This window comes from Schistocerca cancellata, chromosome 2 (genome assembly GCF_023864275.1).
Source record: "Schistocerca cancellata isolate TAMUIC-IGC-003103 chromosome 2, iqSchCanc2.1, whole genome shotgun sequence".
In the NCBI taxonomy this organism is placed as follows: Eukaryota; Metazoa; Arthropoda; class Insecta; order Orthoptera; family Acrididae; genus Schistocerca; species Schistocerca cancellata.
Window position 1 is genome coordinate 602,646,172 of NC_064627.1, and position 25,982 is coordinate 602,672,153.

The window sequence follows — 25,982 nt, forward strand, 5'->3', positions numbered from 1 at the left end:
GGCACATTTACACTATCTTCACGCCCGTTAGCAGAGGTCACTCTGAATGGGGCCGTAGCTGGCCACTCAGATCATCTGATCTGTCAGTGTGCGATTACTTTGTGTGGGGAGTCCTCAAGTCTAAGATGTATCGCAAAAGCCATCATAGTCTTCACGAACTGCAGCAGGACATTTCGGATGTGACTGCAGCAATTCCAGCCGTCCAGCTTCGATTCGCCTTCAGCAGCTTGCTGACCAGGTCCCGAAAGTGTCAACAAATGAATGGTGGTCACGTTCAACATCAGACATAGTCAGGTCAGTACTGTAGTTCCATTCCTCTGTTGCGTTCCTTTGTACCTCGGAACTCCGTTTCCGGCCACTTTTATTTGCCCCACCCTGTACAAAGTCATTGGCAAACATCAAAGTTTTATTTCTTCTTCCTGAACTTAATTCCTTCTCCAAATTTTTCTTTGGTTTCGTTTTCTGTTCAGTGTACAGACTGAATAACTTCGGGGATAAGATTCAAACCTGTCTCACTCCCTTCTCAACCACTGCCTCCCTTTCGTGCCCCTCGACTCTTTTATCTGCCGTCTAGTTTCTGTGCAAGTTGTAAGTAGCTTTTCGCTCCCTGTATTTTACCTTGTTGTCTCATAATTTCAGCAGTCCGGAACCGCGCGACTGCTACGGTCGCAGGTTCGAATCCTGCCTCGGGCATGGATGTGTGTGATGTCCTTAGGTTAGTTAGGTTTAAGTAGTTCTAAGTTCTAGGGGACTGATGACCACAGCTGTTAGGTCCCATAGTGCTCAGAGCCATTTGAATCTCATAATTTCTGACACTGTAAGTGTGTATTCCTGTCACCATTTTCTCTTATTCTACAAACGTCATAAATGTAACATTTACCTTTCCTTAACCAACCTTCTAAGAAAAATCGTAGGGTAATTACTGCCTCGAGTGTTCCTACATTTCTCTGGAATCCAAATTTATCCTCCAGGAGGTCGGTTTCTACTTTTTTTATTCTTTTATTTTTTATTCGGTGCAGTTGTGGATGCTCTTGATGTTGAAGGTGAGGTGTGCTGCATAGTGGTCGCCAACGGTCGTCATACGAAAGTTGGACGAGAGTATGCTGATACAATAGCTGCATAGTTAGCAATTATATTCAACCGCTCGCTCACAGAAAGATCGGCACCCAAAGACTGGGAAGTTGCTCAAGTCACACCAATGGCCAAAAAGGGAAATAGGAGTAATCCGCTGAATTACCGGCCCATGTCACTAACATCGATTTGCGGTAGGGTTTTCGAACATATACTGTGTTCGAACATTATGAATTACCTCGAAGGAAACGATTTATTGATATATAGTCAGCACGGTTTCAGAAAACATCGTTCTTGTGAAACACAACTAGCTCTTTATACTCATGAAGTAATGAGTGCTATCGACAGGAGATGTCAAATTGATTCCATATTTTTGGATTTCCAGAAGGCTTTCGACACCGTTCCTCACAAGCGTCTTCTAACCCAACTGCATGCTTATGGAATATCGCCTCAGTTGTATGACTGGATTCGTGATTTCCTGCCTGAAAGGTCACAGTTCGTAGTATTAGACGGAAAGTCGTCGAGTAAAACAGAAGTAATTCCGGCGTTCCCCTCTACTGTTCCTGATCTATATTAACGACATAGGAGACAATCTGAGTAGCCCTCTTAGATTTTTTGCAGATGATGTTTTCATTTACCGTCTTGTAAAGTCGTCAGATGACCAAAACGATTTGCAATATGATGGCTGGCACTCTCAGGTACGTGCCTCCAGCACCATCCGGAGGCAACAGATGCGCAGTCTGTGTGTGGCCACCAGTCCGCGCTCTGCCTCCCAGACCTTACAAAGCACCTGCACCCACATTTGCTACACATTAACGGGAAACCATTTTGAACTACGTCTCAGATTCTGTTCTTTCGCAATCCATTGACGGTTACGTCAGTGAGGAAGAAGGTGGAAGACCAGAGTTTAACATCGCGCAAACGACGAGATCATTAGGCAGGAGGACAAGCTCGGCTTGGAGAAGGAAATCAGCGGCATCCTTCTGGTAGGAATCAGCCCAGCATCTGCCTCAAGAGTTTTTAGCAAACAGAATACAGCATGTTGTTATCAACGGAGAGACGTCTACAGACGTTAAAGTAACCTCTGGTGTGCCACAGGGGACCATTGCTTTTCACAATATATATAAATGACCTAGTAGATAGTGTCGGAAGTTCCATGCGGCTTTTCGCGGATGATGCTGTAGTATACAGAGAAGTTGCAGCATTAGAAAATTGTAGCGAAATGCAGGAAGATCTGCAGCGGATAGGCACTTGGTGCAGGGAGTGGCAACTGACCCTTAACATAGGCAAATGTAATGTATTGAGAATACATAGAAAGAAGGATCCTTTATTGTATGATTATATGATAGCGGAACAAACACTGGTAGCAGTTACTTCTGTAAAATATCTGGGAGTATGCGTGCGGAACGATTTGAAGTGGAATGATCATATAAAATTAATTGTTGGTAAGGCGGGTACCAGGTTGAGATTCATTGGGAGAGTCTTAGAAAATGTAGTCCATCAACAAAGGAGGTGGCTTACAAAATACTCGTTCGACCTATACTTGAGTATTGCTCATCAGTGTGGGATCCGTACCAGATCGGGTTGACGGAGGAGATAGAGAAGATCCAAAGAAGAGCTGCGCGTTTCGTCACAGGGTTATTTGGTAACCGTGATAGCGTTACGGAGATGTTTAACAAACTCAAGTGGCAGACTCTGCAAGAGAGGCGCTCTGCATCGCGGTGTAGCTTGCTCGCCAGGTTTCGAGAGGGTGCGTTTCTGGATGAGGTATCGAATATATTGCTTCCCCCTACTTATACCTCCCGAGGAGATCACGGATGTAAAATTAGAGGGATTAGAGCGCGCACAGAGGCTTTCAGACAGTCGTTCTTCCCGCGAACCATACGCGACTGGAACAGGAAAGGGAAGTAATGACAGTGGCACGTAAAGTGCCCTCCGCCACACACCGTTGGGTGGCTTGCGGAGTAAAAATATAGATGTAGATAGATGAACTATTTACGGAAATCACGGGGAAATATAAATCTGGATGAACGGCGGGGGATCTGAACTACCGACTACTCGAATGCGATCCCAGTGTGTCAACCAATGTGCCACATCGCTCGGTTGATCTGCCAGTGTCCGCTACATCCACGGCTAACTATAATATACTGACGAATGTGTCAGTAATACTGACCGTATCCTCGATATACATATAATGATCGGTCACCATTATGAAGACGTCAGTAATGCTCATCATTTCATGAAGGTAGGCTCCTTCCATACTCACTGTCGCATACATTATTGGACTGAAGAATAATTTACTATTACAACGCAGAGCGTTTTACCGTAAGGCGAACGTTCATCAGAAATGATAGTGATATCCCAGGGAATACACGAAAACGACTTATCATATAGATACGAATCGCTATCAGGTTGTTCGCTGAATGTATTGTCACAGGCTGATCGTAAGGGAATGTATTACGTCTTCGTTTGTTAATTCTTGTGCATGAATGCCACAGTTTCGTGTTTGAAATGTTTAGAAGGCGCTCTTCGTAAGAGACGGAAAGAACGCAGTAGTACCCGGTTAATGATTGTTCTTAAACTTTTGGTGCCCGCCACTACTACGAATATGGGAAATCAGTGGTGGATTGGCGACTGGAAAACTTTCGTTTATTGGAAGGAATCGTCAACTGAGAGCACACGGAAAAAAGTTGATGCAACCAGTTATGAAGTACGGCCACTGTGTCTCGAGTCCTTATCAAAGTACTGCCACTGTGTTTCGAGACCCTGTCGTGTAGGCGAGGCAGTAGACATCGACATACAAACAACGAGGAGCGCATCACGTTAGTGCAGCCCAGGTGGAAACGCAGTAGAATTTCTCTGGGAACTGAATGAGAGTTTTTGGAAGAGAAAGAATGCTGCTATCGCCAAAACCTGTTGGGTGAACTTCGAGAGACGGGTTATAGGATAATGTTCAACTTCTACACTCGTGTTCGTAATGTCTTGTTGGTATCTGAAAAATTCTATAAAACTTATTTAGATATCGAAATCTGTTAGCGTCGGCGCAGGGCAACAGAGCTACGTGGAAGTTTAATTTCGAATGTAAATGAGTGCAGCATACGCTACACGATGTGAAGTCAATGCTAGACGGTACATCAAACAATACGGCTGCGAAAAAGGAATCCTTTTTCAATGAAATTAATATATGCTACTTGACTGAAAAACAAGTGACCCAGATCAAATTTTTGACTCTCAATTTTGTTAATCTTTATCTTTGGTCTTGCAAACAATGACTGTGCCATAATTGTTAGTTTAATAAAACAGCATGAGAACATAACATTTAACACATGTGACTTTCTGATAAAATTGCTTGAAAACTCACAAGATGGCACTTTACCGAGCACTTCTACTAGTATTAAGCTTCTGACCTAATATATTATTTACACAAATAACACTCTGACAATCACTGTGCCTTACATGGCGTTGAATTTTGATGATAATTAATTGGCCTACCAGTGCGCAAGGAACGCTCGTCTTCTGCAACCTGTTACTGTTAGGAAAATTGATCTGACTATCCAAAACCTTCAGGCAGATGGCTGCATTTATCATCTCGGCTGAGAGCTTGATCAAAGTATAGTACTGACTCAACTCGACCACTAAACAAGTCGAACTGGAGAAATCTGGACATGATTAATTCATTTCAGACAAAACATAAGAATGGTTACAAGCTGAAGGTGTAATTGTGCCTCCTTTTAGGATAGTCTTCGTATTTTAAATAAATCTCGGTCAGATGAGACGTCTGTATTGCAGTATTTATCCTTAGAGGTCGAAAATCTTCATAATCACGACTTTGTATAATACGCTATGGCTGTGACACCACCTGTTTATGAATACCGAAGATCTGCTTGTTCGTTTGCGTATTTTAGCTTTTGTACTATTTATGTGACGTGGTATTCGAAAACCAGCACAACATTTTTCTAAACTGGTGTGAGAATATCCAACATTTTGACACTTGGACTTGTTAGAATGCAACACCAATGGTTGTTAATATGTAGCTATATCTCAATTCGAGATCGGATAATTTCCTTCTCCTACTGTGGCACATTTTTCTCGATGCACTATACGAGCAATGGTTTAACTGAAAACATTCAACGTTTCAGTATTCACGACAGTGAAGTAATTTTACTGCATTGGTACTGGAAATGTTTCACTAGTCACGGTGTCGTAGGTACATATAAGAGGAGACATAAACTAAGCATAATTCGCTGACGCAGATGTGTAAAATGTGCTTCTGCCAAACGTAAAAAATAGCTAGACCTTACAGTGATATTGGACTGAACTAGCTACAGGGACAGAGTCCGATTTCTCCTAAGCGCCCCAAATACAAAGGCTGAAATCTGTCGATCCACGTCGGTATGCTGTATTGAATACACAGACTGCTACACATCTATAAAATCTCGATGTAAACACAAATGTTCGTCTGTTTGGTTTCTGAAACTGCACGTATCATCACAGTAACATTAAAGAGCATGTGAGCTATGGTCTGCACATTAAGGAACACAACGGACACTGAAGGCGATAAACGTCTTTCAGGTGCAGAAGTAGACACCCTGCCATACATGTTTCACTGAATAAACTTAAAAAAAAAGAAAGAAAACTGAGTGGGCACCAAGCAGTGTTGCACGTCTCAATGCCACGTTAAAATCAGCCAGTAATTGCCAATGACATAAAAAAGAAAGCGATTTTTCAGATAATAAATGCTTTTTCAGCTAATAAGTTTTATTTTTCATAACTTATCTGATTTTCCAACGACTTAAGAAGAATAACTGATTTTTGAGGCTTTTTCGCTAAGTGATTTTTCAGTCTTTTTTGCTAAGTAATTTTCCAGTCTTTTTTTGTAAGTGATTGTTAAGTCTTTTTTGGTAGAGCTTCGTCTTTTTTGCTAAGTGATTTATTGAGTCATTTTCGCTAGAGCTTAATCTTCTTTGTTAAGTGATTTCTCAGACTTTTTTACTAGTAGTTCGTACATTAGCCACAGATGTCTACGGATCAGTTTCTTTGCATGTTACAGCGATCAGATGAAGCTTCCTGCCCTAGGCAACGTAAATGGATAATGTCATTTATTACTCAACATACACAGTCAAAAATAATTAACACAAGGTATGTAAGCTTACAGCATTTATTTCTCAATTTCTTCTTTACAGGAATTATCTCTTTATCGGTGGGAGGGGGGTAAACAGTTCCGGCATTCGCCTTACAACCAAGGGAAACCTCCCGAAAACCCTGGTCGGAACTGAGGGACCACGATGAGCTGTCATGCAGAGGCGTTGTCCTCAGGATCAGCGGTGCTTGGCAGACGCGTAGAGTGGGTGGGGTGGGTAAAGCCCTGCTGCGTGGTGTGGCCGACGTGTAGCGCAGAGTAGTCGATGTGAAGCCGAGTCACGGATGTGTAGACTTGCAGATGCGTGGCGTAGACTCGTGGACGTGCAGCGTGGACTCGTGGATGAGAACCGAAGACTCATTCACGTGTGGCGTAGACTAGTGGATGCGAAGTGTAGACTCATGGATGCGAAGCGTAGACTCGGGGTCGCGCAGTGTAGAGTTCCAGCCGAGTTGTCTGGTAGATGCAAACAGCACGTTGCTTTCCCGGATGTGCAATCCTAGACACACAAAGTCACAGACATGTACCACCAAACATGTAGAAGTTACTGACGTGCAGACCCAGACGCGTGAGAGTGAGATGCGTAGCCACAGCCGGCGCGTAGTCCTGCAGGTGTGTAGAGTCGCAGATGTGCAGAGTCGCAGATGTGCAGAGTCGCAGAAGTGAAGAGTCGCAGACGAGTATTGGCCGATGCACCTGTGGACAGACGTACTTACCTATACTTACGTGAGAGGTTCTCGCCGTGCAGAGCTGCCGACGTCCGTCCCGATAGCTGAGTGGTGATCGTGACAGATTTCCGTCCAACGGTCCGCGGTTCGAATCCCGGCTGGGTTGGGGACTTTCTCCGCTCAGGGACTGGGTTTTGTGATGTCTTCATCATCAGTTCATCCCCATCCGGCGTGGAGGTCGCTCAATGAGGCGTCGAATATAGTACGAGCAGCACCAAGGCGGCCGGACCGGCAAATGACTGCGAACGCTCACTTCATTTCCAGTACGGCCGCCGCCCCGTGTTCCCCTCTCGTGCTGCTGAAGTGGTCTGAGTTTTAGGGGCAGCGCGTCTCCTTATATAGCCTCTAGGCTTTGTTGAGCTACATTTCCGAGGAAACCATCCGTGTACGGTATTGTTGTCCTGGTTCTAACTAACATTATAGTAATCGGCAATACGGTTAGCATGTGTCCGTGCTATAATTTTTGTTGAGAGAGACTCTATCATAACATTTCAGAGAACGTCGTTTTTAGCTGTTTGGACGTTTTAATAGTATGTAACCGCTAAGCAACTACAGAAATAAATTTTCAAATCTTGATTCTCATGATGATTTACGACAGCTACGGCGCTTCTCACCACTAAAACAGCAGTCTTTCGTCGACAACCTTCTAACATACTTATCGTCTGAATCTTTGGCCTGAACCGAAAGCGACGTCAGTCGCGTAATAATATTTCTGAAATATAATGTCGCATCGTTACTCTGAATGGAGTGTAAAGCTTTACGATGAATGTATAATAACGAATACACGCCAGTGGTACAAGGAAACGATTGGACAGAATTCCTGTGCAGATAGCGGATAAATCTGCTGTTTTGTGTTACATTGACGAAGGAAGATCGTTAGGCATTTGTGGCTCTACAGGAACACCACAAAAAGGCAAGGCCATCAGATTTATTATGTGTTTTTCGGAAGTGAGTGAATGCTGCGTGGAAGAGCTAATGGTCGTAAAGGCGTTGGATGTCCGCATCTCATTGACGATAGTGGGCACTGGCCACCGTGTAAAGTAAAAAGGAACCAGCCTTAGGTCGTCTCTGGTATGGGGCGCTCCTGCACATCCTATATGCTCGTAGTTTGAATGAGCAGCGTGTGTGATTTCACAAGTATACAGTCATTACAAGAATAAACATATCACCTAAACAGCTGGGAGAGAGAGAGGGGGGGTAAAATAGAGTGCCATTAAAGTTAAATCTCTCTGAGGGATTCAGAGGGCATCGTAAACTTAAAAAAATAAGTATGAAGACGTAGATTAGATGTATGGGAAGAGCTCGAAATTTTTGAAACACTTAGAGAACAACGATGGCTACATTTTAAATGATTAGCTTCATCTTGCAGTTAGACATCTCCTGGAAGGCTGATATGCCTCTACTTATGGCCGAGGAGCTCGTTGCTGGCCTCCGCCCATGTATATTATCCTTAAAATTCTGTGTCAGTAAGAACATGTCCTTTATGTTGTCGTTTTACAATGGACCTTTCGTCGTCCACAGTTAAGCTGCTATTCAATATTCTAGTAAAGAACCACCTTAGACACATCCCCCTTTTTGTTTTACTGTTTTTATTCTGCCTGTAACATCGTTATTTCTAGGCATATATACACTCCATAGTGTAGCTTCGTCTATTTATTATTTTACTGGATATTTTAGAACACTTCCCCCTTCTGGTATATTTCTTCTTGCAGTATGCTTTAACAGTACGACCATTTCCCTCTACTCTTTAGCTCCCTATGTGTCACACTAACGCTCTGTAGAAGCCGATGCCACGTTTTGTATTTAAATGCCATATACATACTAATGTAACTTTCAAATGATCTGCTACTGACAAGTAACATAGTTCGATGAAACTTGGACCATACACGCAGAGAACTACTGCAGTATACCACAGAAGGTGACTGAAAGAAACACGCAATGGGATGAACAGAACTGATACTTATTCAAAGACAACAATTACGCTGGAGTCACCGCGATTTACGAAGGTCCACTGGACATTATAAAAGGTGGGATTAGCTTCTTAGTAGCGTGTCTGATCACCATGAAGCCAACACTTGCTCTAAAACGTACTCCCATGATGACCACAAGGTTGGTAAGAAGTTCCTTCGGGAGAGCGTCCATCCCTCCACCAGTGTGGTTGCCGACTGCTGGATGGTCGCTGCTACTTGTCGTCATGCTGCAATACATCTCCCCACTGCGTCCCACTCATGGGCGATGGGATTTCAGTCGGGGGAACGGGAAGGCCAGTCGATTTGCCGAAAATCATTTCGGTCCAAGAGCTCCTCAAACTGCGCTCTTAGAGTCGGTCGTGCCTTGTCGTCTATGAAAGTGAAGTCAGGGCCGAAATCACCCTGAAAAGTCGCGCTCGGGAAGGAGAACGGTGTCACAATGACGCTGACTACTGAGTCCAACAAGTTTAAAGAGTTTGAGATCGTTTCACCCACACAAGGCTATGCCTCCCCACACCATAACAAAGCGACCTGCAAAACGACCATGTTCGGCAGTGGACGTGGATGCATTACGTGCTCCCCATCTCGCCATATAATGGTAGTCGAGCACTGCCGGACATTATCGTCTTGGTGGTCCAGAGGTTATGGTCTGAAGGGCATAAGGCTGCATGGGCGGCTGTTATTTTTTTTAGTCATCAGTCTTCTGACTGGTCTGTTGCAGCCCGTCACTAATTCCCCTCCTGTGCCAACATCTTCTTCTCAGAGTAGCACTTGCAACCTACGTGCTCAATTATTTGCCGGATGTTTTCCAGTCTCTGTCTTTCTCTACAGTTTATCCCTCTAAGAGTTCCCCCTATAACCATGGAACACATATCTCGTGGTCTTAAAATACGTTCTATCCCCATGTCCCTTCCCCTTGTCAGTGATTTCCACATATTACTTACCTCTCCGATTCTGCGCAGACCCGCACCATTCCTTACGTTATCAGTCCACCTAATTTTCATCATTCGACTATAGCACCACATCTTCAATGCTTCTATTGCCTTCTGTTCCGCTTTTCCCACAGTGTCTGTTTCACTTTCATACAAAGCTGTGGTTCAAATGTACATTCTCAGAAATTTCTTGCTCAAACTAAGGCCTATGTGTCAAATGAGTGGACTTCTCCTGGCCAGGAATGCCGTTTTTGCCAGTGCTAGTCTGCTTTTGATGTCCTCCTTGCTCGGTCTATTGTTGATTATTTTGCTGCCTCGGTAGTAGCATTCCCTAACTTCATCTACTTCGTCACCATGAAACCTAATGTTAAGTGAACCGCTGTTCTCATTTATGCTGCTCCTCATTATTTTTATCGTACTTTGATTTAGTCTCAATCCATATCCCGTATTTATTAGACTGCTCTTTCCAATCAGCAGATCGTGTAGTTATTCTTCACTTTCACTTAGGATAGCAATGTTATCAGCTAATCATATCACTGATATCCTTTCACCTTGCACTGTAATTCCACTCCTGACGCTTTCTTTTATTTCCATCATTGCTTCTTCGATGTACAAATTGAACAGTAGCGGCGAAGGTCTACATCCAGGTCTTACACCCTTTTTAACCTGAGAACTTTGTTGGTCGTCCACTCTTAGTATTCCCTCTTGGCTCTTGTACATATTGTATATTACCCCTGTCTCGCTACAACGTACCACTATCTTAGTCAGAATTTCGAACACATTCCACTTATTTACATTATCGAACGCTTTTTGCAGGTCGACATATCCTGCGACCGTGTCCTGATTTTTCTTTAGTCTCGCTTCCGTTATCAACTGCAGCGGCTCTGCACTGGGAGGCCACGGTCGCCAAAGCGGCAAAAGAAATGCGGTCTCTCAACGGAAGACGACCAACGGGACAGAGACAGGGAGCAAGCTGCCGACACCTTCTCTGACTCTCCGTTGCCAGTATTCTCGACCAGTGCCGTCCCAAGGTAGACTTCTGACGCCACGGGGAGGAACTGACCTCGCTCACCCAAGACGTAGCCATGACCAGCGCCCCTGGACAATGAAAAGGCGACGAAGTCCACTGTCCGCGACCATGCGCTGTCACTGACCCCTTCCCTGCTCGGTAACTGAGCTGCTGAAATGGAGGCAGAAGACCTATCATATGCCCTTCACACTCCTCCGCCACAAGTGACTGGCGCCCCACTTAGTGAGTCTCTAACACCCGCAGAAGGGTCAACATACCTGCCGCAAGGATGGTAGCTAAGTGGTCCCGTTACCTCCGAGGGGCCGCCTTTTGCATCTATATACTTCGAAATAAGATGTTCCACCCCTACTGTGTGGGTACAATAAAGTCAACAGCAATACTCTGTCATCAAAACGCGCGCTTTCCATGACACGCTGTGGTCGGTGGACCCAGATATCACCCTTCTTCACACGGATCTGCAACTGAACATCTCTGGGTAGACAACCTACCGCATCCCATCTAGCGACGGTGCTGGTGGAACCACCATCCTCGTACGTGACGGCATCGAGGGATCAGACATGACGTATCGAGGCCTTGCCATTACTGTGGGAGCAGTTCGTGCTGTCAATATGCCCTCCAGAATATCTAGCCGCTGTGAAGGGGTCACCTTTTATTCCGACGAAATTTCTCCACTCCTGAATGGGAATACGGAACATTAGGTCGTTTTAAATCATTTTGTTCCCTTCCCTGAAGGGGATGGGGAGGGCTGGTATAGAGATTCTTCATGCTCTATTCGGCCTTAGTTTGACACATATTTATTTGATTAACTTTTTTTTCTCACAACTTTAAGGTACAATATTTATTTCATTGGTTATTCTAGAATATAATTTAAAGTTGGGTGCTTAATACTAGTTTATACTAAGTATACTTGGATGTTCTACCCTTATATTACATACTGATCCCACTGCTGTGTGCAGTGACTGGTGACTACAATGTTTGCTTGTGGAGCGAAGGCCCCCTTGTAAATTGCTGCATTGGTTGCTGTGTTCTGGTTCTTCTACTCTTGGTCTTGTTTTTCGTCCAGGACCAAGAGTAGCAGAACCAGAGCGCTAGGTCATACGCAGCGATTTTAATAGCGTGCTGAATCCAGCACACCGAACTCCACGCTACTCTACCTGACTGGCACTACGGGATCTGTCACTTCAAGAGACTTGGCCTCTCCTCCACTGGGACCAGTGTGACTATTCATGCTTCACCGAATACTCTGCTAAACGCCTCGACCGCATATACGTCTCCCGCGCTGCGACAAGAGATGCAGAACTAAAGTCGACAGCCTGCACCGACCATTTGGCATGCATTCATTCGGTCACACTCCCCCGACAACTCACATACCAAAGCCACGGTTCATGGACGCTGAACGTTTCCTACTTATACGACGACTCATGTTCCGGGTGATCGCTGCTACGTGAGAACGCCTCATCCGGAGTCTGATGAACAAACTTCCACCTTACATTGGTGGCTCGACCGCGCCAAGTCTGACCTCCTTTTGCCCAGTGTAGTGCAGCAACTCGAGGTGGCATGGAATCAAGTCCCCTGCAGAAATATTTAGCCGCTCTGGCTCTATAGCCGTTCATAATTGCGAAAGTGTTGCCTGCACAAACTTACCTAGGCCCTGCGATCGACGCTCACGGACCATGGGCATAGCAGAGGGTGCAGGCATCGGCAACGTCGGACTTTTACAACACAGATCTGAGGGTCCTAATGACACAGCCGCCATCATGAAACGAGCAGACAGCGGTTAATCGTCTCAAAGCTCGCCTACTCCGTCTCACCGCAGAACAGCTTGAAGGAGTACGAGTCCGGCGAGAGCGCAGGATACCATCCCAACCGAAATGGCATCCCTATATCACGTCATCAAAGAGAGACGCCGCTGCAAGCGACACCTTGTAACATCAGTAGAGACAGCACCAGGTAGACGCGTTGACACGCAGTTTACCACCGCTGTAGCTTTCTTCCAGCATTATTGGACATTTATGCTGAGGTCCCACGGATCGTCCATCAGTACAAAGACATCGTGCGTGATTTGCTCGTCCCCAAAGTAATGGCCCAGGACGACTCCGTGCTAGTTCCCATAAATGCTGAAAACTTAACAGCGGCCTTGGCACAAGGCGCCCTGAATGAACCACCCAGACCAGATGGCTTCTCGAACGAATTTGATGGGTGCTCAATGGGTTCAGATGAGTGAAGACATCCTCCGCAACTATTTTACTATCCCCACATATCGCTGGCAGCGACAGCGGACACGTGCGCTGCTTCGTGACAGCAGATTCAGCAACATGGGTATGATTCTCCAGATGGATTACGTCAACATTTACCTAGCGTCAAACTTAATTATTTTGCACAAATTCTTTCCCTAACGGTCACCTAGGCCCACAGTTCCCAGGCGGAATATATCATTTTCTGAGCGCAGGTCAAATATTCAGATCCCACTACACTACTTTAACAAGGCCTCCGGGCAGCTGCTGGGATCTTACACAACGCATGCTGGTGTTCCTGTTGCAACGACAGCCAGAATCTGTCACGCCGGACGAACTCCTGAGCCCAGATACTGTTTACTTACCCGCCGCCAGAATGAAAGACGTTAACTATCTAAAGGGCGTGTCTGTGTATTACCTTTTTACAAGCCGCGCCCGAAAGCACTCTCGACTTCTGGTTCCACCTGAAGATGACCCATGAGGCGTTCCGCCGCATAGCATTGTTCCGGACACGACTATCGAATTATTTAGACGCATTATTTGAGGATCCTCCTGCTGGTTGGGGCGTTCCGAGTACCAGAAGGCACACCTGAAGATGATTCGTGACACATGAGTGATCCTCCGAGAGAAAGGAATCCTCCATTAATTTGCGCGAAAGCGAAATAAAATAAAAGCATAATAATAATAAAACAAATAATTTTTTTTTCAAATAAAACTTCTTTGATGCTATGAGATCCCTTTCCTTCCTATGCTCTGGGAATGGGACACTTTAGCCAGGCCTCGGAAGGCCAATCTTGCGGTCTTCGCCCCCGTCCCTCATCTCGGTCTTAGAAAAAAATGACTCGGTAAAGAAAAAAAAGCGGTTAAGGCGACCGTACGCGTATGGTGGGAATTCCGGGATGACGTCCCAGTCCAGTACATATTTTCACTGCCGTCATTCCATTATGCAGATAGTAGTTGGTCCTATTCACAAATTGGAATAAATATCGTGTATGTAATAAAGTACTTACCTTCAAGTGATGTAACAAGAATAATATAATTTAGCCAGACGATTGCAAATTAAGAAACTTTTTACTAAATATAAGGGAACACGCTTCCTTTCTAAAACTTAGTGACAGCAGGGATGGTGTATATTAAAACTAGTATGACTGCTTCTCAGCAGGTGCAGCCCTGCTGAGGACAAAATGTAAGACCACTTTTCCCGCACTTACCGCCTTACCACACATTGCCCTACAGATCTGCAGTTCTGGAATACTCTGAAATCGCGACGCTACAACACAGTATCTGGCCGATAGAAGAGCAAAAAATATATCTCAGGCAATTGATGAAGTTGGTTACTGAGTGGTAACTCGTTTTTGTAGCATCTGATGGAGAACTACGCTGACTCAAGCTACATGGTGGTTATAATTGGGTCGACGAACCGGAAAAATGGTCTCCTCAGCTTTTTTTCAAATTACGCTTACTGGAGGTAACTGATATTTCTATCTGTACGCATGGTTTGGTGAGGCAGGGCGTCATGTCCCACCAGCAGAAGTGCTCGTTAGAAGGGCATTGAATCAGAGAAGGATCCATGTCCATATAAACAAGCGTATAGTAGACCAATTAAAATAATAATAATAATAATAATGAAGAATTGCACTGATTGACTCTTCCGTTGGTTCTTGGTAGATAATTTAATACATTATGAATAAAACACACACAACACTGGCGTAATATTCTACAATATTTTTCATTTGTTACACGAATCGGTTTTCGGCTGTTACGCCATTATCGAGATTACTTATCTTTGTACCTGTTACGCCATCATCAGTAAACTTGATAATGGCGTACCAACCGCAAACTAGTTCGTGTAACAAATAAAAGATAATGTAGAATATTACGCCAATGGTGTGTGTATCTCATTCACAACGTAAAAATGAAGAAACTAGAAAATGTAATGAAAATTCTACAGTACATACTCGACGAGCAGAAACCATTTTATAACAGTGTCTCCCAGCAGCCAGAGAAGGTGGACAAATAAAGATGAAGCATACCCACCATTGTGTGCTTTTCTGTATTTTGTTAGCTTTTGTACATTTTGGGTACATTGTGAATAAACCAGGATGCTCACAACACGTCCTTTTACGCAGTGATGCCAGTTGAGTCTATCAGTAGATCGGGTTCCACTACTCATGGCCACCACATTAATACATATGGGAAGGAGAGGCTTGCAAAACTTATAGGTGACATTGTTGTGGGTGGTGGTGGGATCAGTCATGGAAAAATTCCTGTAGTAGTTGGTGTTAGAGCTGCACCTTTTTTAGATTGAAGTCAGCTGATAGGTACAACTGCTAAAAGGAAGTCCCTCTAGCTAAGGATCAGCTTCAGAGGACGTCATGTTTCCAAGTAGAGAAGGTTTTGGCACACTTCATCAAAGTATAAGAGGTATTAGAGATAAAGTGCTTATAGATGTTGACTGTGAAATTATTGGAATATCGGAGCACCACTTAAATATTTCGACAGTTCAGAGGCTTCCTTTACCAGGATAGAGATTCGCTAGCCGTTTTACGAGGAGTTTCTTGCGGAGTGGGGGAATGGTCATGTACATAAAAAAACAGTAATCCATTTGAGTCCATAGATGCATCAGGGCACTACACTGAACAGATATTTGAATGTTGTGCAGGGGCAGTTGAATTTAGTGAAACTAAACTTCTAACTTTTGTTGTTTATAGGTTCCCTAACTCTGACTTCAGTGCATTTCTGCTCAAGCTAGAGAGGGTTCTTGATTCACTTTGTAGGAAGTACCAGAAATTAGTTATATGTAGTGAATTCAGTATAAATTTTGTATATGATGGTGGAAGAAAAAGGATGTTGGTAGCTCTTCTAAATTCATATGGTCTGATGCAGACTGTGTTGTTTCCATCTAGGGTGCAGGGGAACAGTAGCACAGCGATATACAATATTCTAATTCATTCTTCGTTTGTAGAGGGACATTCTGTTAGTAAAAGGGTGAAAGGCCTTTCAGACCATGATGAACAAATTTTAACACTAAAATGATTTTGTACCCAAACCAATGTTACATATAATTACAAACTATGTAGGAAAGTTAATACAACGGCAATAGAGAGTTTTTTAAACGTCGTCAAGGAACAAGTGTGGCAGAATATTTGTAATGGCGATAACATAGATGACAAATACGTATAATGCTTTCCTTAATACGTTCCTCATGCTCTTCGAGACCTGATGTCCATTAGAGCGACCTAAACTGGGTACTAGCAGTAAAAGGCGGCGTGGGTAATTGACTAATGGGATAATGTTATTACTTAAATAAAAACGAGAATTATATCAAAATGTTAGAAGTAGTCACAGTCAAGCTACAGTAGCCCATTCCAAACAGTACTGTAAGGTGCTTAAAAATGCTATTAGGAAGGCAAAGAGTATGTGATACGAAAATAGAACACCTAATACACAGGATAAAATTAAAACTATATGGTCAGTTGTGAAGGAAGTTTCTGGTCATTAGCAAAAGGTCGACGATATGAAGTCAGTTGGTAGTAAAAATATTTCTGTTGCTGATAAATCAGATATGTGTACAGTATTTAACAATCATTTTCTGAGAATTGCTGGTGAATTAAATAAAAATTTAGTCTCTATATTGTATCATAAAACTCTCTTGGCAAATGCCTTTCCGAGATTGATGTCTGAAACACACCTCTGTGATACAGGCAAGGTGGAGATTAAGACAATAATTAAATCACTGAAGACTAAGGACAGTCATGGATATGATGGAGTGCCTCGCAGAATATTAAAGTACTGTATTTAGCCATATTTGAAATTTTTCCATTAGGAATGGTCAGTTTCCTGGACGATTAAAATACTCAGTAGTAAAGCCACTTTATAAAAAAGGAGAAAGTGATAATGTATATAGTTTTAGACCTATTTATATGCCATCAGCGTTCGCTAAAGTTATTGGAAAGGATGTGTATGTAGGGATAATTGATCATTTTATATCACATAATTTGCCATCAAACGTAAAGTTCGGCTTTAGGAGTCGTGTAACAACTGAAAAAACTATATTCTCTTTCCTCTGAGAGGTACTGGATGAGTTAAACAGAAGTTTTCGAACTGTATGCGTATTTTTTGATTTAATTAAGGCATTTGATTGTGTTGAGCACAAAATATTGCTCCTGAAGTTGGACAATATTTTTTGGTCATCAGTCTTCTACTGGTTTGATGCATCTCAGAGTAGCATTTGCAACCTACGTCCCCAATTATTTGCTGGCTGTATTCCAATCACTGTCTTCCTCTACAGTTTTTGTTCTCTACAGCTTCCTCTAGTACCATGGATCCATTCCCTCATGTCTTAACAGATATCCTATCATCCTGTCCCTTCTTCTTGTCAGTGTTTTTCACATATTCCTTTCCTGTCCGATTCTGCAGAGAACCTCCTCCTTCCTTACCTTAACAGTCCACCAAATTTTCAACATTCATCTGTAGCACCACATCTCAAATGCTTCGATTCTCTTCTGTTCCGGTTTTCCCACATACAGTGTTTCACTACCATACAATTTGTACTCCGGACGTAAATTCACAGAAATTTCTTCCTCAAATCACGGCCGATATTGGATACTAGTAGACTTTCCTTGGCCAGGAATGCCCTTTTTGCAATTGCTAGTCTGTGTTTGATGTATTCCTTGCTCCGTCCGTCATTGGTTATTTTCTGCCTAGGTAGCATAATATCTTAATTTCATCTGCTTCGTGACCATTAATCCTGATGCTAACTTTCTCGCAGTTCTCATTTCTACTACTTCTCAGTACCTTCGTCTTTCTTCGATTAACTCTCAGTCTGTGCTCTGTATTCACTAGAATGTTTATTCTGTTCAGCAGATCGTGTAATTCTTCTTCACTTTTACTCAAGGTAGCAATGACATCAGCGAATCGTATCATTGATATCCTTTCACCTTGAATTTTAATTCCACTCCTGAACCTTTCTTTTATTTCCGTCATTGCATCACCGATGTACAGATTGAACAGTAGGGGCGAAAGGCTACATCCTTGTCTTACACCCTTTATAATATGAGAACTTCGTTGTCGAATGCTTTTTCCAGGTCGACAAATCGTATGAACGTGTCTTGATTTTTCTTTAGTCTGAACCGAAACGTCAGAATTCCCCTCTCGTGCGTTTACCTTTCCTAAAGCCAGACAGATCGTCGTCCGGCGCATCCTCAATTTTCTTTTCCATTCTCCTTTATATCATTCTTGTAAGCAACTTTGATGCATGAGCTGTTAAGCTGATTGTCCGATAATTCTCACACTTATCAGCACTTGCCGTCTTCGGAATTGCATTGATGATGCTTTTCCGAAAATCAGATGGTATGCCGCCAGACCCATACATTCTATAAGCAACGTGAATAGTTGTTGCCACTTCCCCCAATGATTTTAGAAATTCTGATGGAATGTTATCTATGTCTCTGGCTTATTTTATCTTAAGTACACCAAAGCTCTTTTAAATTCTAGTACTGGAGCCCCTACCTCTTCTAAATTGACTCTTGTTTCTTCTTTTGTCACATCAGACAAATCTCCCCGCTCATAGAGGCCTTCACTGTATTCTTTCCACCTATCCATTCTCTCCCCTGCATTTAACAGTGAAATTTCCGCAGCAGTCTTAATGTTACCACCCTTGCTTTTAATGTCACCGAAGGTTGTTTCGGCTTTCCTGAATGCTGAGTGTGTCCTTCCGACAATCATTTCTTTTTCGATGTCTTCATATTTTTCCTGCAGCCATTTCGTCTTATCTTCCCTGCACTTCCTATTTATTTCATTCCTCGGCGACTTTTATTTGTCTATGCCTAAGCATCCTGGAGCATTTTTGTACTTCCTCCTTTCATCGATCAATTGAAGTATTTCTTTTGTTACCCATGGTTTCCCCGCAGTTACCTTACTTGTACCTACGTTTTCCTTCCCAACTTCTGTTATGGTCCTTTTTTGAGGTGTCCATTCCTCTTCAACTGTACTGCAAACTGAGCTATTCCGCGTTGCTGTATCTATAGCCATAGAAAATTTGAAGCTGATCTCGTCATTCCTTAGTACTTCCTTACCCCACTTCTTTGCGTATTGATTCTTCCTGACTAATGCCTTAAAATACAGCCTACTCTTCATCACTATCTGACTTCGGAAAATTGGAATTTTGTGGTATGTTCCTATGGGACCAAACTGCTAAGGTCATCGGTCCCTAGGCTTACACACTACTTAATCTAACTTAAACTAACCTACACTAAGGACAACGCACACTGCCCTGTCCCAGGTAGGACTCGTACCTCCGACGGGGGAAGCCGCGCAAACCGTGGCAGGGTTCCCCGCCCTAGACAGCACGTCTACCCCGCGCTGCTCTGCTTTCGGAATCTCTGTCTGACCATGGTGTAATCTAACTGAAATCATCCCGTACCACCCGGCCTTTTCCAAGTATACCTCCTCCTATTGTGATTCTTGAACAGAGTATTCGCTATTACTGGCTGAAACCTGTTACAGAACTCAATTATTCTTTCTCGTCTCTCATTCCTTGCCCCAAGCTCATATTCTCCTGTAACCTTTTCTTCTTCTTCTTGTCCTACAATTGTATTCCAGTCGCCCATGACTATTAGGTTTTTATCCCCCATTACATATTGTATTACCCTTTCAATATCCACACACACTTTCTCTATCTCTTTGATCTTCACCTTGCGACGTCGGCATGTATACCTGAACTATCGTTGTCGGTGTTGGTTTGCTGTCGATTCTGATAAGAACAACCCCGTCACTGAACTTTCCACAGAAACACACTCTCTTCCCTAACTTCCTATTCATAAAGAATCCTACTCCTGTTGGAATATTTTCTGCTGCTGTTGATATTACCCTATACTCGTGACCAGATATCATTGACTACTTTTCGCTTCACTTTACTGACCATATAACACCCCCCCCCCCCCTGCTTCCCGGGATTTGCGAAATTACTAGTTGACAATGACTGTGAATTATGAATTTTGACCCGCGTCGGGATAAGGCATCCGAATCCGTAGTAAATAATGATTATTCCGCGGGAAACAGGTGAGTTATACCTTGATCGTTATCGAATGAGTAATTTCATTCAATAACGATCGGTAAATGAAATAATGGAAATAATTTGGATATAAATTTTGCCAGTGGAAATTTTGCCGAAAGAAATGATTAAGTTGTAAAAGCAATTAAAAAATCGGTCGCCAGCCCAACTGGTGCGCGACAGTACGTGAATAATTGTGCCAAAAATAAAGTTTACGTGTTAGTAGCGCAGCAGGTGGAACGGGAACTTTTACGTAAGTGCTGTGTCAGGCTCAGTAGTCATATAAAATAGTGTCATAACAATCTAACTACACTTAAACATTAATGGCTAACTTTCAATAAGTATTTTGATAGTTATTTCGTTCATAATTTGTCAGCAAAGTGCAATGCTGACAACACAGATAATTATCTATCGCGATTTTGAATATTGGACTGTCATTCAGTCTTTAAAATTAGGTACTTTGCACAGTTTAATCTACTGATAGTGAAATATATTGCCAATAATTGATTAACTATGTTTTGAAAGATAATAATTGATTAATTGGGGGATTGTCAGGTGGAATAAGCTTTATAGTTTCATGAGATATCCTTGAACTATCTTCAGCTGAATATGCATTGAAATAAATCTTAACAATCAAATCTATTACTTCAGTCTATTATTAAGTTACTACGATTGGCGTAAGATTATTAAGTGCAGCAATTAATTACGATAACCAGTGTGAAATTTACTCTTCACCATCTATGCAAATAATTTGGTAGTTAATATATTTTCTCTTGATAATGGCGTGACACACTCGGTTCAATAAGGTAAGGATCGGAAGGAACCTACTTGGTGTTATTGTCGGGTGGAATGTAACTGCAACACTTCGATTATAAAGTGCTTGTTATTAACTGTTCAACTTCAGAGAAAAGCACAGTCACTGGCAAGCCTTCTACAATTTTATCCTACGAAAATTACGTATATCTTACTTCCCTCGTTGTCGGTGGATCGACGGAAGTCCAAGGCGGCGACACAATGTGGCAGCGGGCTTTTACTGTTGCGTCTTGGGCCCATAGTCCTCGTTTCTTCAGCACTGTGCCCATTAATCAATAACAACTTGCCCGGCAATGCTTCCAGATAGGCCGACCATTACTTTCCCGTCGTACTTAGATCCACACACTAGCCGTTAGATGTAACACAGCTAGGACTAGTAGCACTCGACTGTACGCCTTACTCCGAGCACGGCGTCACCGCTACTACCACCCGCATGGCGCGCTCCCGCGCCCAGCGGCACGACAAAACAATCTCTCTGACTTGAACGTTAACTAAATATGACCTGACTTGCCAGTGTTAAATATATTTATTATATACATAATTTAAGCATAGTATTTACAATACATATTTACACTAGACAATACATCGTATACAAACAGTTTCATGTGTTAAGTAAGCGAAAAAATTCATAGCAAGGACTGCGTTGTAGTGTCACAACACCTAGCATATCTAGTTTGAGCATTTGAATTTCCCTACCACGTTCTAGCTTCTGACTCGAAGAATTTTATCCTTTCGTTGATTATTCAGCCTTTTTCTCATGGTAACCTCCCCTTTGGCAGTCCCCCCCCGGAGATCCGAATGGGGGACTATTCCGGAATGTTTTGCCAATGGAGATATCATCATGATACTTCTACAATTACTGGCCACATGGCCTGTGGATACACATTACGGGTCTTTAATGCAGTGGTTTCCGTTGCCTTCTACATCCTCATTCCGTTCATCATTGCTGATCCTTCCGCCTTTAGGGGGCAGTTACGGGATCTCGGGGCGGTACGAGATACTTAATGTTTAACAATTTATTTAAAATAAGGGAACGCAAGGAAACATTTCTTAAAGTTATAAAAAAATACCTTGTAGTGTAACCAAATGTACCTTATTTTAAAATCACTGAAAACATTATATTTTGTATTTTTTACAATTTTTCAAAGGAAAGTGTTGCATATTTCCCGTTCCGCCCCACCCACGGGGCAGAATGGGATAAGTTTATTTTTTTGTTAAATTATTGCATAAACGTTGAATTTGAATTACGAATATCTTATTAAACTATGAAAAAATATTGTATAAAAGGCAATTCAGACTAAGGAAAGTGTAATTTAAACAATTAAGAAGTCATTCTTCAAAATAAGAAAATATTCTAATGTCATTCTGAAAAATGTACAGTGCTTAAAAACTACCAAACCACTAACTACCAGTCGTTTCGACAATAGTCACAAATCAGCATTTCCTCTTCATCTTCACTGTCTATGCCAGCACATGAATTGTGTGCCCACTTGAAAAACCCTGTCATGCGACCCAGCCCTCATTAGAAACGGAGTAGAAGTCCCCACAGTAGAGACACTCAGCATCCTCTCTCTCTGATTCTCTCTTCTCCATCATCTTCTCCCTATTATTTTTCTTAAGGTCTTCGATGTCCTCTGTTTTGGTTTTCTTGGGTGTACAGTTTGATATTTTTGCCTTAAGTTGATTTGCACCTGACGTCTCTGTCCTGACATTGTTCATATTTGTGCATCCTCCTCCTTTCTGTAGGACTACTTTACGTGCGACAGCATTCTGGAGTTCCTTCTTATAAGGAGAATCTGTTAATACGACGGTTTTTCCTTTTCGTCTTGTATTCCGCCGAGTATTTTGACAGATTAGTGGGTTTGTAATGACAGCCTCGGGCGATATCTGGAAAGCTGAGTTGTTCGGCGAACATAGCTGGTTGGGAGAGTCTGGCATCCATGAACATCCAGGCTGTGGTCAATTATTGAGCCTTGGTCAGTCTTAGTCGTAGGACTATTAGTAGCAGGTTCAGTAGACACTGGAGGCCCTGCGAATAGCGATTATATTTGGAAAAGAGTGACAAATCCGTAGCCATTTTTTTATCTCTTCAACTCAGGGGCTTGTAAAACGTTACGTCCAGGGGTGGTAATTTATGTGAAGTGTGTGGCGGTAAACAAATGAGGACTACAGCATTGTCTCTAGCCATATCAAGCAGCTCCTGGTTTTTAGTGTGAGTTGAATGTTCATAAAAAATTAGAAGCACAGGTGATTCTTTCGTGGCCTTAGAAAATCCCACAAACTTTCTAAACCATACTAGAAATAACTCGTTAGTGATCCACTCCGAGGGGTGAATTTCAGACCAGCCTCCTGTAGGCAATCCAAGTTAAAATACTTGTTTCTTCTACTTCCTTGGAAAGAGAAGCATGGGCGGCATGTATAACCCAGATGCAGACATGCAGATTGACTGCTGTAACGGTTTCTCCACGTTCTGTAGATGTTACCGCTCCTACTTGCCTTTTTACCTTAAGTGCTATTATTTCCGACTGACTTATAGGATTAACTGTGAAGCCACTTTCATCGCAGTTGAATATGTTGTCTGCAGTCAGCTTGTACTTATGAATAACGTTATTGAGAAGAGAATTAATCTGTGAAACTGCCACTTTGTTGAATCCCATTGATCGAGCACCAGAAGTATTTTCTGGCTTGCGAATATTCAGTGTAGGAAGCCTCGTAATAAATCCTTTAACGGGTAACGTGACGGACGACAATTAACTTAGATCTCGCACTTCAAACTAAATCAAAATGGCTTCCCTGACTTTCCTTCCGTTCGGAGAAATAGTTACATGCCCATGCAACAGGTTGCAGCACTGTCCAGTCTAGTAAAGAGCAATATCCCATTGTGCCCCGCTATCCCATTCTGCCCCGAGTTACCCTAATTGTGACATTTTCGACCGTGAAAGTTTACATTTTACAGATTTGTAATGTATGTAGGCCAGTCTGAAGATGCCTCAATGAGGCGAAACGTATCATTCGTAAATAAATGATGAGTACATCCCTGCAACCAGACTGACTGTTTCTGCAGCGTATAACAGTGGCCGTTGTACCATCCCTGCAATGTGTTGGAAAACATTCTCTGAACACTTCTTGGTTTGCTTGTAATCTGAGCTAACAATATGATAAGAAAGCCTTGTTTGCAGCGAAAGGGGATGCCCTTTTGGGTACTAAACATTGGACTCTGTGAAATTCTCTGTAATTAATATAATATTGTAGCTTTAAATTATATTGTGGTTTAGTTTTCTTTTTATTGGGATGAATAAAATAATAATATTTATGTTCGTTGATTTTCTGCATCTGGTTGTGTGACGATTCATCGATCACATGGGCCAATGTAACAAACTATCCTCTGAATGTATGTAAGTGTTTTCGACTTTTGTCTTTTTTTTTAAATGTCAATAACTTAGAGTAAATTTTTTTCCAGACGAATTCTGGTGGCTACCCAATAAAAAGCTGTCATGTGTTAATGCCGCTGAATTTTCGGCTTATGTCGGCGAGAGGTGCTGCACTGTACAGAGCCCAAAGAGAGATGCAGTCGATCCACGTTGCTGGAAGTCTGCTGAAGAACGCAGTTTTCAACACTGTGCGCTGAGCGATCTGCTCCGAGACACTGGTGCCTGCACCAGCAGTGTGCTCCGTCGCCAGACCTGCCACAGTGGCCGCTTGTCCTGCTTCACATGGCGGGCAGTCCTCCGGACTCCCTCATTCTGTGATGAGCCACTAAGGTCCAACGTGTTGTCGATTACTCGTGATTTCATGGCAATTCAACCACTTTCCTTAGTGTTCTCGTAAGCAGCGCGCGAACAGCCGACCATTCTAGACGTACCATAACAATTCGCTCATTGTCAAACTCGTTTGTGTCAATGGAGTTCTGCATTCGATGCCTGTATCGTCGCTATAATGGCTTCCCATTCATCCCTGCCCAGCTCATATACATTCGTTTCTGCGTCACGTGTCCAGAACGTTACCAAATGCTGGCATTCAATCTTGCCATGGGTAGCGGCCGTGTTTTGGTTGGTCAGTGTATTTACGTAAGAACTATACACCAGATTGGGTTAGTCTTGTTGTTGCGGTCGTGAAGACTTGTTTGTTGCAGCTCTCATTGTTACTCTACTCTGTGCAAGTCTGTTAATGTACGAACAACTACCGCCAGCTTTTGAACCTGCTTACTCTATTTATCTCTTGATCTCCCTCTACAATCACCCCCCCCCCCCCCCATCTCACCACTTCTCTCCAATACTAAACTAGTGATCCCTTGTTGTCTCAGAAAGTGCCCAGTCAACCGATCCCTTCTTTTAGTCATGTTGTGCTACGACTTTCTTTTCTCTGCAGTTCCATTCAACTCGTCCTCGTTAGTTACATAATCTGTCCACCTTATCTCCAGCATTCTTCGGGAGCACCATATTTTATAAGTATCTATTCTCTTCTGGCCTGAACTGTTTATCGTCCACGTTTGACATTCATACGAAACTACACCTCAGATCTTCAGACAAATTCATTCAGAAAAACCTCGTAGCAAACCTATATTCATCAGTTATTTTACTGCCCAAATAGCAAACCTCATTTATTAATTTTAGTGACTCGTTTCCTAATCAATTTCCCTCGCTGTCGCTTGATTTAATCGACTGCATTCCGTTACCCTTGTTTAACTTTTGTTGACATTCATCTTTTATCCTGCTTCAAGACAGTGTCCAGCCCATTCAACTGCTGTTACGAGACCACTGCTGTCTGTGACGGAACTACTGGGTGGGGCAAATGAAAGCGGTCCGGACGAGTGGATACGATTGTTTGTTTGTGTGTGCGTATAACCACATCCCAGCAGGATGGAGCAGCTGCCCATACAGCCGACCGAAACTTGGGGCACATTTACACAATCTTCGCCCTGTTAGCAGAGGTCACTCTGTACGGAGCCCTAGCTACCAGATCATCTGATCTGCCAGTGTGCGATTACTTTGTGTGGGGAGCCCTCAAGTC